Source organism: Rhea pennata, chromosome 2 (assembly GCF_028389875.1).
Source record: "Rhea pennata isolate bPtePen1 chromosome 2, bPtePen1.pri, whole genome shotgun sequence".
NCBI classification, from domain to species: domain Eukaryota; kingdom Metazoa; phylum Chordata; class Aves; order Rheiformes; family Rheidae; genus Rhea; species Rhea pennata.
In genome coordinates this window covers 22,849,120-22,866,014 of record NC_084664.1, presented here as the reverse complement: position 1 = coordinate 22,866,014, position 16,895 = coordinate 22,849,120, and the positions used below count along the sequence as shown (strand labels likewise).

General features: G+C 39.1%; 1 protein-coding gene across 1 annotated transcript in view; it reads right to left on the bottom strand.

The window, feature by feature from the left end:
- Positions 1-16,801: 16,801 nt before the first annotated feature.
- The window catches only part of ST8SIA6 (ST8 alpha-N-acetyl-neuraminide alpha-2,8-sialyltransferase 6), a 38,215-nt gene continuing 38,121 nt past the window's right edge, over positions 16,802-16,895 (bottom strand). Inside the window, exon 9 of the mRNA XM_062567721.1 lies at positions 16,802-16,828. The gene's annotated coding sequence lies outside the window, so the exon portion shown is untranslated. The remainder of the gene's footprint in view (positions 16,829-16,895) is intronic.

The following is a 16,895-nucleotide window of genomic DNA, read 5'->3' as shown; positions in this document are numbered from 1 at the left end:
GCAGGCAGGGAGGGAGGCTCCAGGGAGGTAGGCAGGGCAGGCAGTAGCTGGTAGTGACTTTTCCATCATTTGTACCTTGGACAAAGCCTATTGCTGCTAAGGATTAACTCCAGAGGAGTGGGCTCTACTGCTGCTTGCTTCAAGACAGACTTAAGACTGATGGACTGTGACGGAAAGCTTAGTGTCTCCACCATTTAACTGGTCTCTGTGGCAGTAATTTAAGTCTCCCACTATTAGCATATTTTTAGTGTCCTGCACTGGCATGACTTACTCTGTCCACCCCTTGTGATTTGTATCCTGGTGTTTCAGGGGGAAATGATTCTCTTCCTCCTTTCAGATGCCTTCTGTGTCATAAGCCTCATTTAAGGAAAAGTTTTCTAGTGCAGCCTCCTTAGTTTTCAGGTTTTCATACAAAAATGTTTATGTATTTTGTTTATATGCATTTTTTTTTTTCAAATTGAACTCTGTGCACTCTGTCCTGTTCTTTTCTCTACACCATACAATTTTTCCTGGACACAGAGAATTCAGGCTTTGTTTTTTGCTGAACTAAATTGTTCCCTCTCAGGAAAAGTAGGGGACAGAACACATCAGTCTTGCTACTGTATAGATTATATAGGCACAGCCTATGCCCAGTAAGTTTCATGGGTTTCAAGCCCCTCTCTAGATGCTCTCACACATGCTTAAATGTCCATATTCCCAACACTAAATGTAAGTACAAAAATCTGTATTTGCAGGGCCACATAATAACCTTTACATATAAATCCTGGAATAACTGAGGTTGAAACTGGCCTCAGGAGACCTTCTGCTCCTGCCCCCACTTGAAGTAGGGCTGCCTCTACATTGTATCAGGTTGGCATGTGCATCCTTGGAAAACTAAGGTCTAACTGAACATCTGCATTTCACAGCTGCATCTCACATTCTAACCTCCAGTGACTGGAAAGTTTCCAGCAACAAAGGGAAGAGATGGAAATTGAGCTTACTCTGGCCAGGCTTCACATGAATCACTGAGTAGTGCCACCTCAAATTAATGAGCCTGACAGCTACATGTACAGCTGGTTCTTGACAGCAGCACCGTGTTACTGCCCATGGTATGCCCAGCTAGCAAGAAATATTTAGGAGAACTCATGATAGTGTTTTTCATGGTCCACTCTGTGGTTGAGGACAGGATTTACACCCAGCATCCTTTCCTCAACTTGTTTAGCTGGGGATGCAGGACTCTCTCTGTAGGCCATAACACCATCCAAATCTTTTGCATCACTTTTGGAAGAAGCTCTAGAGGTATCAAGGCTTGGCACAAGACTCTCTCCAAAAGTGTAAGAGACAATAGAGACTGGTCATATGGGCTGTACTTAGAGGACACATGGTGGATAACACGGCAGCCAGCTATGGCATAGGGAGAGGCAAGGAATGCCTCCCAGAAGTATTCTTCTCCTGAGACAGGACCTCTACAACACACCCCAGAGTCCTGTGCATCATGGTGAGGCAGCAGCTCCAGGTAAATTCAATATCCTACAGCACCCAGTGGGCAGGCATCTCATCAACAGTTTCATGATTTAAGATATCCTAGATTTTTTCTGTCCATTCTTTGCTCATGATGGCTGTCACATTGCTGCAGTCCCAGCTTCCAAGGTGGCTGGTACTTCTAAGCAAAACAACAGGCATCACAGGTTTCTCACAACAGAGCTATCCTTTATTTTCCATATTATCAGCCTCCAATTAAGAGAGTTGCACTTTGCTACTTTGTACTTTGAGATATGTTAACACTAAGGTAAGATATTATGTGGATAAAAGCCTCCATGAATAAATTCTTCAGGATTTATTAGCTTGCAGTCTGACCTGAGTCCACTAGAGCCATTAAGGGGGTGAGAAAGAAATACTAGTAGTCTGAGCAGAGGAGGTAGATGTGCCATACATCCTAGAAAAGACTAGTATAAGCTTGGATATAAAAAGCTCAGAAAACTGCTATCTTATATTAGGTTTATAACTGAGACAAAGCAAAGCACTTGGTTGGCCTTCTACCTTTGTTTAATTTCCTTTCCTTTCCATGTACACAAATCAATTTCAAATTGAGGATTTGCTTTTCATCTCTCAAATATTATTTCTGTTCATCCAAGAAGTCCTTCCCCAAATGCATCATATATCACTGGGGACCTGCTCCACACTCCAAATGTTTTTTTCATGTAATAAATGCTTGACATTTAGAAAAATTGCTTCTAAATTTACACTGTGCAGTGCTCACAGTTTGAGATTACCCTCTAAACGCCCTGAAGTGCCAGTGCATAAATAAATATCTTTGAAAACAGATTCTCATTTATTAGTTTTGCAAGTATATTTTCACTTCTTGGAGTTGGATGATTACTGCAGGAGGAAAAAAGACCAACTCTGGTTTAAATTAAATAGTAAAGAAGTACAGGAGAAAGGCTGATCAAAAATATTAATTTTTCTCCTTGTTCTTTTGATTTATTTTCCCTTTTTTTCAGTTCAAGTTTCATAATAATGGTACTATACATGTAAACTGTGTATGGATGGTTTATGTCACAGTCCAACCAAAACACAGATCAAGTGTGAAATGACCACAGCAGTAAGAGACAAACTGGGATTTTTAGAGAGGAAAAGCTGTTCATCTGCAGCAGTTCCTCCACAGTCTCCATCACAGAGAACATAAACAGATTTCAGGTTGTAGTGTGTTTACTCTCATAACACCATTGGGAGAGGATCAAGTGCTGTCTTTCCCATTTTGAAGAGGGAATAACAGAGGACTAAGTGCATGGCCAGAGACAGTTCAAGAGACTGCTCATTGCTTTTACTGCATTGATATTAAAAACAAAAGATTCCTGCAAAAATATCAGTTCCTTTGGACTGCAAAGGCCTGCCTCATTTGGAAAGGAAAGAGAGAAAAGACTTCTCAGGGCCAGAAATTGGTCAGCAGTGTTTCTCAGTGCAGTGAAGGAATGGCAGAGGTTTGAGGAGCCCATGCTGCCGAGAGGCTGGACTATCAATACAGGTAGTGGTGCTGTGCAAGAACATCACGTTAATCAGTGAGAAAGGCAATCCTTTCTGCTATTTCAGCTCCTTTTCAAGTTTGCTCTTTGCTGTCAGCACAGACATGTTAGCAACCTGATGGATGAAGGGCCTGTTTCTGTCCTCTGACTGCTGAAGAAGGCTCAGTTAACCTAACTCAGTTGGCATTTCAGAGAGCAGATGCCCTTGGCCAGTCTCCCATGTTGGGACAAGTTGAGCCCCAGTGGCCAAAAACACAAGGGAGCCAGAGATAGTTGGGTCATGGGCTCCAGGGAGGGCTTCAGCTCAGGCTCCATGGGCTCCATGGGCTTCAGCTCAGGAACTGCCTTGTGTTTTGCCTTGTAGAGTTTGAATCACTCTCAATGATGGCCATGGTGATTACAGGCTTTCTGATGTTGTTTTGTTTTGGACATGGCAAAACACTGTTTCCTGAACAAACCAGCACCTTAGTCAATGCAAAGTGGTTTGTCACTTCCTCTGGCAAATGACAATGAAATTAAGCTGTGTGGAACAGCTTGAGCATGGAAGTTCTTGTTAGCATAGAATCATTACTACTTCCTATAAATAGGGTAATTACAGCTCAGTCTGGACTTGTATCAGTATCTGCACTTCACTAACACTTTGGATCTCAGGACGGAACATGTGACCATAGAGGTTATAGCCAAGCCATTCACCGTAAGCTCTCTTTTTATAAAGACTGGAGTCTAGGGTATGATTCATCTCATCCTACAGTAGATGCTTAAAATAGGTCACATGAATTATGCTCCATTTCTTTCCATAGACTATAAAGGGAACCTATGGTGATGAGTTTGATTTCAACATTTGTATGTAGTCATATCAAGACCACCTTTAGGGTCAAAATGGTTCGACTGCAGCTCAATGCTAGACTGCACAGCACTGAACTCCTGCTCTGGGACACATCCCCCTGTTCTCTTTTTTTCCCTGGCCTGAAGTCACCTTGCTGTGATCTTTCATCTCAGCTGATCTCTCGCTGTCTGGCTTTTGAAATTAATATCCTCAGCAAATCATTTAGCTCATGCAGAGCATATACAACACAATCAGTGTAATTACTTCATGTCACAACTCAGTTGTCACTTCACTCTAATGGACTGCAAGTAAGATGAACTTGAAAAGTGCTCTAAGTTAATGTTCTTAGAGTTTCTATTTTAGACTCTTATGAAAGATGTTAAATATATTCAGAAAAAGAGATTTCATCCTGGAAATTATTATCCATATTATAGCATAGTGAATATGGCCAACAGAGTTCAGAGTTCTATGATTAAGGCACCATCAAAAAACATTCTGTGTAGGATAGGAATGATGAAACTTATCTAATAAGTGTAGGTGTTTATGATGTAGACATTCATAATATGAAGTACTTACTCTGACCATGAAGTAGCAGCCTGTCACTATGGAACATGGAGTTTAGCTTACAAATCATCACCCCAGAGACTTCCACTGAGACTTCCCCAGGCTTTTCCTTCCACTGCCTAACTCAGCTTTACAGCAAAAAGTGATGTGCCCAAGTCCAGCCAGTAGTGTCAGAGCTGCTTGATGGGCCTCCCATTCTAGCCCATCCAGTAATTCAGATTTTCTAGCTTTTCTAAAGGAAGTTATTTTACACCAGTATTTGATGAAGAACAATTTAGCACATTACAGTGTGTTCAATGCCAGATTACCTTAATCTTCCATTTCAGATCTCTTCCTGTACCACTTCGTATGAATAATCCCACCCCTCCATTGAGGTTCCTTTGTAATATTTCTCCACTATGTATCATAAAAAGTATACTCAGACTATCTTAAATCTTGTCTCTTATACTCCTAATCCAGTGCCTTAGGGAACATTTTTAAATTCTCCGGAATCAGCTTTGAACCTTTTACTGAGAATCTAACAAATCTGTATTTTGGAAAACTGGAATTGACTCATTTAAAATCCAGCTAGAGTAAGAGTTGTATGGTCCTCTTTCATAGCATACTGCAGTTTTAGGTCACTCACCAAGGCAGCATATCACCCAGTTCAGTTCCTTCCTCCACTACTGATGATTCTGATCTCAGATAATTTTACCTCTCTGAAAACGGTCTTAGAAGTCTGTAACAGCCCTGCTGCTGAAGCTGTGACAAGGCTCTGTTTGACTGGAGAGACAGCACTGGACTGCAGTCCACTCACATGTTCATGTCTAGGCTCACAGCAGTGTTTCTGTAATGTATATTGTTCAGGGTGAAATATCAGTTTTAGAGATGGAGTTCAAACAGAGGAACCAGTACTGAGCTTTTTACTCAGATGAAACTCAACACATAGTACAAGAGCAACTATATTTTTTATAAAGGAGATTAAAAGCTAAATGAAAACAGCTAATGCCCTTGCAAGCAGCTTTTAGAATTCAGTCAGATTATCTTTGCCCTTAAAGTTTCTCAGAATACCTGATAAAGTAATTTAGATGATGAAAGTTATTCCACTTTTAATGCTTCTATCTTTTTCCCAGCTCATCCAGCATTTCTTCCTCCAGTGACAGTGGCAGGATGTAAGCTTCTGGACTAATCCATCTTTGCTTCCCTGTGCTGCAGAAAACAGACAGCTGCTTAAATTCAGTCCTTGCTGGGCTCTCTCTACTTTCACTCACATGATAAAAGAGTTTCAGCCACATTTATATACTTATGAGCTAATGCTTTCATTATGGTATCTCCATTAACCAGAAAGTTCCATCTATCAGTCTGTGCAGGCTCTGAGTGAGACCTTAACACTCTTCTTCACTATTAATTAACTCTGGCCACAGATTAAGGATGACACAGACATTTGATACAGGATGGAAGAGGCAAGCCATAGTTTACACCTCAAAAAAATACAGATTCACACGCATCTCAAGAAACAGACCTACTTGGATACTAGAGCATAGGCATACTGGGATCCTTGAGAAAAACACAACCATCTCAGCTCTCTTTTTGAAATGCTCGGTGTCCTCTTCAGCCTATATGCACATTTTCCCAGTTGCTGGCTGTGAGGTAGCCATGACCTAAATTCCACCAGCCCATTGCCGTAGCTTTCAGCTTGAGAACTAGACTTCGTCCATTCTTGCCCTATGCCTAACCTAATGGACTGCTAAGCGCTCTTTTACTGCAACAACTTCATATGTCACTTCCTGCCTAACAATATTTTGGGGAAGGAGAAAAACCTAAGCTAGTCTTGGCCAATCTTGCAACTCCCAGCAAAAATTCTTCATAAATTCTCCTAAGCCCAGTGAGCAAGTGCTTTGCTAACAGAAGTGCCTTCTCCCTGGCAGATGTCTCACGGTCAGAGTGTCCAGTGGCTGCTTGCTGTGATCTGGAGGCACTGTGACTGAGAGATGAAAGCAGAGGTATAGCCATTTCCCTCCCTTTCTCCTCTTGCCCTGCCAACTTGTTTCAGACTGCTCCCCTGCTCAGCAGGGGATGAGAAAGAGGCAATGTTTTGTCTGGGACAGCTCTCACTTAGTTTGCAGGCAGACCAAGCAACCCTATCACTTGCACTCTCTTAATCACCAGGCAGGGGTCTTCTTTCCAACTGAAGTCCAAGCAATAGCAAACAGAAGGATGCTGTTTAGCTGAAGGTGAATTTGAACAAGGAGCAAGGGCAGAAACCTCTTTAAGTCAGAAAAGTAGTTTTATAGATTCCAAGGATATAGAAAAGTCTGTAGGGAAACTTGCTCAGAGAATTTAAATTGTTTCTGAGGAGACTAAGATATCTCTTGTCCTCCACAGCCCAAGTTAACAGTCCATCAGTTTTCATTCACAGTAACTGACTGTTTTCAAAGACAAGTCTACATAGCTGAGCAGTTGCCATTCTTATTTCCAAATATTTGGCACTGATCTGACACCAGTGCAGCTAATAGCATGCCCCTCATGGTTCTCTATTGCCAAACTAGTGTCTGACACCTCATAATTTTGTGTCAAATATCTCATGTTAAAAGATGTCTCATCAGCTAAATATTTGAGCTAGCAAAGCTTATCCTAAAGTACACTCCTTTCACGGCACAAATGCATTTCTGCTTTAGAAACAACACAGGTCATGAGGACATATTTGTGTCTGTATTACTCACATATGCAATTCCATATGTTTGCATAGCAAAATAAACCCTTTGGTTTTGATCATCTATGAAACACTGACACATTATGGGAAGGAAAGTAGTCACAGTCACCCCTACCTTCGTCTTTGGGTAGAAGGCATTTGGTGGTCTATGAGATCAAGTAAAACCTTTCCCTCCTAGTCCTCTGTTTTGACTGCAATAAAATTTGGCAATTGAGTTCAGGCCCTAGAGGGCCCTAAAGGATAATAGTCCACACAGAACTAACAAACAACTGCATGTACATATTTGACTTGGTTTGATGAGACAATCAGCTTCTCTTTGGAGAAGACATGGTAAATAGCACGGAAACTATATGGTCTTCTCTTGCCCAAAAGTAAAAGGTAAATCCACCGAGCCAAAATGTTTTCTCTGAAACTTGTCTATTCAAAATCAATCTATGTCAGGTATCTGTGTGTATGTGTATAATACAACCAAAATCTACAGTAAGAAAAAACAAGCAAGCAAGCCACTAAAACATGCCTAAAGGTCTACTAGATATGTCTACTACATGTAGTCATGGTCAGTATCATGTGTGAAAAACTTTCATACCCAATGTTTTTCACATTTTCAGTTACTCACTGTTTTCAAAATGTTAGTTACTGTCAGAGACTTTTTTCAAACTTCATAGCTGTATTTAAAGAAAAACTATAACAATTTTTGTTTGATGATTGTTTTGTTCCTTTTCTTGCTTGCTTTTCTTTAATCTGTATGCTGAAATAAGAAACAAAATTATTCCAAGTCATTAGAAATAACAAAAAAGACAGTTAGCTGTGTTGCCACACACAAATGGAAAAGATGGTAAATGATATGAAGGCCTTATTTAAGGAATACATATTTATAAATACACCACCATAAAAAATACCCAACTTGTTTTTTCCTCATACATTTTTAATGAAGTGTCCATATATATACCAATAGTTGATAACACTGCTGTAGATGATTCAATTTAATGCATATTTTGCATTGCTATACCTCAAAAGGTATATTTTTAATTGTTATATTTCAGAAATTCAAAAAGAAAAAAGTTCACAACTATGTCTAATAAGTCTTTATTTCCAAACAGAAATTGCAAAAATATTCTATTACAGAACAGGTAGCAAGTGCAGAATTCTAAGTATGCCTTATAACTGTGAAACCATTGCCTCCTTGACAAAAAATCATTAGGCACTTAAAAACATGAAAACAAAGTATAAATTAAATCAGCTAACAGATGACTCACTGACACAATGTTATATTCATTTTCTATAATAAAAGCACACACACTGTTGAGGGGCACCCCATGCCTCCTCCTAATTCCTGCAAAAAGACACTTCTATGATACACTGCACACATCCTAATCATGTGAAAACAGAGAATATCAAGTCTATATCTGAAAACATAAACAGGTTCAGTGCTGACAGAATTTAAGAGAACCTTTTTGTAAGTAACAGTTGCAGAGCCTATGCTAGCAGCTTCAGACAGAGGTTGGTGCGGGTGGAATACAACTCTACCAGTTCCAAGGATGATTAAGCTCTGCTTGGACATTTATATCAAAAAGGACAGAACAGAAATGAATGCAAATAACACAGATTTTAAGAGACAATGAACCCTCTGGACAAAAGCTATTGTGGAAACTTTTTGAAATCACATTCTGACACATGGAACAATCTCTGAAATGAAAAAAACATGCACTTCGGATATGCCGTGTCAGGAACCTCTCTATTTACCTATCTATCTCCTTACTTGTGTTTCATGAGCTAAAACAGAAACAGAGGTGGCTGCTTAGAACTGCCTTAGAGAGGTAAATCTAAGAAGGAAGCGTTCAAATGCCTAGTGAAAATTTCCTTCTAGAAGTCATTAAGATATCCTTAAAATTAGACTTCGGGTTGTATCACTTGTTTTTTTTTTAAGGTGACATTATGTAACTTTCCTCTCAGCTTACCCTGATAGAATAAAATACAATTAATATTTTTAAATAATTTTAATTAGATACTCGATGAAAGGAACAGTAAGAATCTTAATATAAAAGCTACATAAGAAGCTACTATATAAAATGTGCATATAAATTGTGCATAAATTTCTGCTTTTGTACTCCAATTTCATAAGATTTTTAAAATGTTTCTGTAACATAAGAATTAACAGAAATTATAATAATAAGAAGTAGAAAGAGGCATTTTTTAGGGAATCAACAGACAGCTTAGCCAAGAGTTGAGAAGTCTAGCAGGCTGTTGAACTATAGACTTGCTGTGAAGAATCTCTTCTTATCAGAGACTAAAGTGAATAATTAAGAATTTAAAACTAGTAATCTTGTCTTAGAAGAGAATATCCTGTCACAGTCATTAGCATTATTCATTCTGATTATCCTCTTGCCAGGATACCATGAATTAATGGTATTAAATCATTAAATACTTCCATTATTCAGTTTTCTGAGCTTTCTCCCTAACTGGAGAAAAAATGGATGAAAAAAGAAAAGACAAAATGATACTATTGTGTGGCAACAAACACTTACGTGGCATACATGTATTTCCAAAGCTACATCAGTACTTAATACAAACGACAGATTTGACTGTTTATTTGATAGCAGTGGGAGGATATTATTCCTTCTGGTATTTAACCTCAGGATTAAAAAGTAGTTCTTGTAGTTCTGGTACTTGCAATAAAGAAGCACAGCTGGACTATGTTCATCCTTAAAGCCAGAATTTGCCATCACTTGCCACTGAAAGGCAGCTTCTGCTCACACACAGAGTGATATCAGCTTCGTAAATGATCATGCATCACAGTAATAAGTTTAGTTAATGTATGAACACATTAACTGACCCTGGTCTATAACAAATTCAAGCTGATGCAATCTGTTCGCTTGAACTCTTGCCATATTCCCTGAATCTGCTACACATTAAGAACATACTGACAGATTGGTACCCTAACTCAGCTGATGTATGGTAACCTAGTAACCCATACTAATTTCAACTGTGTCTGAATTCACAGAATAGGAAGGAATTTTGAAATGTTACTTCATGAAAGGAGACCACTAAATACAGTAATAGTTCCTTTGTATTAGGGCATGCTGCAGATCTTTTCATACTCGAGCATCATTATAATTTACAGCCAATTAAGAAATACTTAATATGTACCTCACTAAATCTTAAACAAAGTTTAATAAATATAAATTTCCTGACTTATTCTGCTCTGTAGCTGAAAGACTCACAGGATTTCTCCATAATATCCTGAGAGATCAGTAGCCTTTGAAACTCAGCTGTCGAGAAGTTGAGGGAAGGATGACTGTCCTACCTAAAATTAAATATTTGAAATCAAGAGAGCCAGGTTTTATATGATAAATATACATCCCTTTGTTGACACTCTTGGCTAGAAGCTCTGTAGACAAAAGAGACCAGCTGAAGCTGAAGTACTGGAAGATGAAGGATCACCTGGATGTTTCAAGCTAATATATTTAACTAACAAACTCACACGTAAGAAATCTACTGCTTCAGAATATTACAGTACTCAACAAGTGGGTATCAAATGTTTGAAAATAAAACTGTTTCTGAATAAAGCACCCTACAGAATATTCCCTAGGCTTATTCTTACACACACTTGTGAACACAAGTGGACACACCTTACAGACCTGAGAAGTCCCTGGAAGCACTACTGAACAGGCATCGAGGTTCTTACTCCACATACTTTTCACATCAGAATAAGTGATAGAACAGAGAAAGATCTCCAAGTCAAATATGTTTTTTAAACCTAGATTGCCATAGTTCCACCAAGAGTTCTTGAAGAGTCAAGGTTTAAGTGATTAATTAACTCAGACCAATCAACAGATCCAATTATCTGCATCAATAAAATCAAATAACATGTAACAACAGTTATTTTTTTCTATTAGTTTGGGAAGCCCAAAGAAGGTGCTAGGCCACCTAGATCATATCACTAGTGTATGATGGACAGAGAATCAAAATGAGATTAACTGCTCTCAAAACCGCCAGAGCTTGTGCAGCTCTGTTCTCTGCAGATTTTGTTTAGGATTCTGGGATTAGCAGAGACTGAAAGCATAGGCATGCTGAATAACTTGCAAGTTTATGCAAGTTTACTATCAGTGAATGAGTATTTCCAGTCGAAGTCTTTATTTATGGTTGTCATTTCTGAATCTGATGATGGTGGACATCTTGTTCAAATGACTTTAAGGGAAAAGAGAGAAAGGGGATCAACAATCAAGTAGTGCCGGAACCTAGTGTGCTTAAGCACCTTCTGTCACTACTTTGGAGAGATGGGCTCCTGCACATCAGCGCAAAAACAGCTCCCATGCTGAGAACCATGCTCCTGAGAACCTGTCACCTCATTGCCCATGGAGGCCCCAGTAATGTTACCTTCCTGGCATGAGTGAGGCTTCAGGGGACGGCTGAGCCTGCTCAACAGCCACCTGACAGCAAAGGGTTCCTGCTGTGTCCCTACACTGCCATGGTCTCAGCCTCTCCTCTGCTGTGACTTTGAAATTCCCCAGGCTCTGTTGGCACAGGCCAACTCCCTCATTTTGCCGCCATATTAGTTTGCTGCTGTGTGTCCCCGTGCGCCCAAATGGATCAGGGTGCGATCGGACAAGGGCCACAGAAGGCACAGAAGAAAGGGTGGAGGGCAAGAACGGTACTATACTGTGTGACCAGCCCTTACAGCTTAACTCACTGTGAAGCTGCATCCCAAGTTAAGCATCTCAGATAATGTGAGCATCCCACCATGCTGCCATCAATTTTCAGTGTGCTTTGCTACACCGCAAGCATGGCAGTGTTTGATTCATAGTCACACAAAATCACTAACAGACACTAAACAGAACTACATAATGCCCCACACTAGGAGCAGAAGTAGCCAACTCTGGACAGCAGTGGATCCTAAAGGAAAATGCAACATTAAAGATTCAGAGGAGAAAAAGGAATAAAAGCAGACAAGAAGGCTTTAATCTAACTGTGCGGTGAACCAGTCATCTGCAAGGACACTGTCAGCCTCTGCAAAGGTACAGTGGAACTACTAGCACATTGTCAGTGCTTCTATCTTTAGAAAACTGTTTAATCTCAGCATCCACTCCATCCTGCATGACAGCACTGGAGGCCTACAAACCCTAAAAATGATTATTCTTCACATTAAGTAAGGGGAACTAAAAAGCTCTTCCCAACCTTTGGTCAAGAATACTTAATCAAAAAAGCACTTGGCTTGGTCTTGCAAAAGCATTACAAACATTTCAAGGCCCTGGTACAAAATTCATTTATTCGTCATTAACCTGGCAGAGATGTAAAATAAACCAGAAATAATTTATTCAGCTATCCAAGAAAATACACTTCTCCACAGTGACTGTAATTCAGCACTGTACCCTGTCACATAGAAATGCTATTATCATGCCCAGCCCAGCACAAATTAACAAGAACAAGTCACCAAGCACACAGCATCAGTAATTATAATAAAACCAAGTACAAGATCTGCACTCCTGCAAAGTGAAGTGGATACAACTGACATCACATAACTCCACGGCTGGAGCACGAACTGAGAAAGCTACATTAAAAACAGGTTTTTAACATAAAGTCTAAGAGAGTATATTTTTATACTATGAGGAATTAAAAGTATTCGTAGGAAAGGGTAGGAAAGGTTAACAATTTATCCCTGCCTTTCTTGTCTGTCCTGTGCTCCACATTAACCATGGAGAGCTTTATCACAGCCTTAAAAAGTCAGAGTGTCTGTTCATGTCACAGAGCTTTCCATTTGCTCTCATTTGTGACTGACATATCAAACTCTTTTAGTTAAGGCCCCTTATTATCTAGGAAACTAGAAGAGGTTTCTTCTTTTCAGCCAAATCTCTCTAAAACATATTCCAATAAACTTTCTTGATACTAATATATGTTTGTTATAAACAACATAACTGCACAGAAACAGTCCAGACATGCAGTAACTTCAGCTCTTCATGGTGTGACATGGTGCACACTACATGTTTACTCACTGAGATAATGCAATAAGGTGCTAACTATCAATCCCCTTTGCAAAAAGTTGTTATCTACTGCAAGTGAATTTCATTTGCTCCTTTCTGCATCTGCTACTTACACAAGACCAAGTTCTATCACTGTACAAATGCTGAATAGTTCATCAAATCTAATCTGAGCAATGAACAATACCCTTTGCATGACCTCCAAGTATGTGCAAAACACTTGTGATTGTTCTAAACACAATGCAAGATCTTCTCAGTCTCTAAAATATCTATGAATTTATTGGAGACAGATAATTGGAGAGGCAAATTAACCGGAGGCAAACCATGTATCTAGTCCAAAGGCAATAGTCTGCATGGTATGTGTTTGTGCAGCATGTGGTATTCTGGCTACATGGCTGAGTGGTCTTGACATGTTGGGCACTGTTTCTACTGCTATGCAAAGCACAGGAAGAGTCTGAGGCTCTAAAAAGAATGGTCTAGGGTCTAATTTAAAACAGTCCAGTTGCAATTACAGTATCTGTACTACTAACCCAAAATAAAACTGTGACTGGTGCTTCTTACACCATATAGGAATACTGTATGCTGTTCTGTGACAAGTATCAATCAGAAAATCTCAAGTAAAATGGACCTCTTAACTAACACAAAGTCTACACTAATAAATTAAATGTGAAAAAAATATTCTCAGGGACTCAGGCCAGCTAATTCATCTATGTTAGCAAACCTCTCCTTGCCTCCAAAACAGAATGGTAGTTTTGACTTCAAAACTGCTTAATGGGAATGGTGCCTGGAGAGGTTAATCCCAAACTCTCTCGGGGGGGGGGGGGGAGGACATGGGTGCAATGCCTGCCAGAAGCCTCCTAATAGTTTAACAACATAGACAAGCACACGCCAGTGCCTAGGAGCACTGTCGAGCACCACTTAAACGAGTATTATAGAGACAGTTCAGGTCTCTGGGACTTACCTTCAAGGGACAACATGAAAACAATTCCAGTTTGACTGAGTCAGGAAGGCAACTGGAAACTTCCTGGACAGATTAATTTACCTTGTAGTGGGCAAATCATCAGCCTTTACTTCCCAAACTGTTCACATATAAATGAAGTGAAAATTGTGTGGCATTAAAAATGAAAATCATGTACCTGAGCTTGAGAAGGTGGAGCTAGCCAAGACAGAAGAAAATAAATGGCTGGGGGAAGGAATGGAAAATATTTACAGAGATCTTTATGTCATAAGCCTACTGAGGTAATGATGTGCCAATCGCTTAAGAAAACAATGAGAAGGAAGAAATCCTACACAGTCACAACTATCTCATTGCACTATATTAGTCTAAAGATGGAATGAGTTATAGTCCTATCTGAACACAGTTGTGTCTTAGTCTGGATGAAGCATGAGGTGCTTCTCCTCAACCCAGGATTCTAAGTTTGCATCACCCGAGGGACAAATACATCACTTCACGCACCTTCCACCTACAAACACTCAGAGACAGTCTACATAAGTGACTTATTGTGCAGCAGGGGCTCTTCCTGGTGCAATTTGTCTTTGATTTATAATTGGCATGTGGCAGTAGGCACTCACATGTACAACATCCTCTCCCTCCTGGTGGAACCAGGGCTGACATGACATCATGCTGCAGGCCATCCTCCTCACCACTCCCCTGGCAGCATGGGTGCAAGGTCTTCCAGCAGCCAGCCCTGCACATAAGCACCACCCCTTGCCTGGGCCAGGAACTGGCACAAGCTTCGCTGCTGGTGAAGACAAACATGGGCATGTGGTGCTGGAAGCATAACAGATCATGGCAAACCAAATCCTTGAGCTCACCTCTCTCAGTTACCAGTTGATAAGGCAGATGTACCTCTGGACTCAACAATGAGGTCTTTGTTTCTATTAAAAGCTCTATCGATGCTGAGAGGCCCATGTTCTCTTAGTGATAGCGTCCAATCATCCAAAACATCAAATATTTTTTTTAAATCTTATTTTGCAACAAATTGACTTTATTGCTAATGCATAATTGCGGGATTTATGGACTGTTTTTCTTGGGTATTAGTAGTAGTAGTATTGGATTCTGATATTATCTTGGAAATGGATCAAAATGCTGAATGTGTCTCAAGTAACAGACCCAGAACCATAATGACTGACTGTAGAATTTTTAGGATTATTTATATGACTATAAAACTGCTATAGGATAAACTTTCAAATATTACAAATATTTCAAATATAGAAATGCTCTTATAAAGTATCAGTTTAAAAATCTATTTTATAAAGTCCAATTCATTTAATTAGGATTTTTTTTTCAACAAGCTATCCTCAATGACAGGAATATTGAATGCTCTTTAAATTTCAGTTGAATGGAAATTTAGTGCTACAGTGGTAAAATGACTTTTTGGTAAGCAAAATACCTTATATTTTATCTGACTATACAAGAAGGATAAAAAGGACAGTCTATTTTTGAACTGATCATTCAACACCCTCAAAAAAAACCACTGAAATTCTTTTTATAACAGAAACTGCTTATTATAATTTTGAAGGGTGTTCTGCAGTAAAACATATGTGCAATAATATACATGCAGCCATAGTTAGAGGAAAAACTGCTTGTCCTATCTGCCATAAATGTTAATGTGATTATTTCCACTGAGGCTGATATTTCATTGTCTTTTGTTCCAGTATGTTGCTCCACAGGTATTCTAGGACAATATGGAAACTTTAAACACTAGAATTGCACGGAATTTCAGTGATCATAGGTTCTTTTGTCATATGTCCTCATACAGGAGAGGAGTTGAGCTGATTATAAAAGGAACTCTCTTCTAATAATGCTTAATGCGGTTTCCTTATCTGTAGTCACATATTGATAGGTGTTTTGTCAGATGAGAAGCAGAAAAAATTATAGGGATGACAGTTCATTTATCTAGTGCCTGGTCCAGCTTATACCTGGTCCAGGTTGAGATACGGATCTGGGATGGGAGGGATGTGTGCAAAGTCATGCCCTACTGGGACTCTGGGAACTGCAGCACAATAAGCACTAGCTTATTGTTCTCATCTGGAGCTCAGCCGGACCTTAGATAGGAATACAAGCAGTAAGAGGGGTTTAAAAATAAACCTTGGTCCTTCAAGCACTCGTTCACAAAATTAACATCATTCACATGAGTGATCCCATTAAATCCCATATGACCCATTATCTATTGGCCATAAACTTAAAGCACATAAACTATTTCACTATCACTAACCTGGGGAATTTGTTCATCTATGCACCCTAAGACAAATTAAAAATGATTTAGCTTTGAATTAATTACTCCTCTATAGCTCTTTTCATCACCTTTCTCATGTAGGCAAACCTTAATGTTTATACAATCAAGTTCTTAATTGAAAATGTTCACTGCCAGTTTACACAGCTACCACATAAGTGACTATTGCCTGTATTACAGGTATTAACAAAAATAGAGATCTTATGTCAAAATATTGTAATGATTATAATTTAAGACACAAAACATGATTAATGTCACATATTGCCACCATCCTGAGATTGTGCTTTGCTATGATTAAACCAATAGTCAGGAGTTTCAAAATTTCCCAAATATATGTTATTTTGCATTAAAAAATCGATGTCAAAATTCAGAAATGTAGCAATCACTATGTCAAAAATCATTTCATTTTCTTCCCAAATGTAAAATATTCCTCTATTGTAATAATGCAGTTTAATGCTCACAAAATCACATCAGATCAAATCCAACACCAAACTGCTGAGATGTACACAAATTCTGTCCTTAGGATCATCACCCTGTAATTAAAACAATAAAACATGTTACTGATATTTCTTGCATACTAGGAAAACTGCTTGTTATATT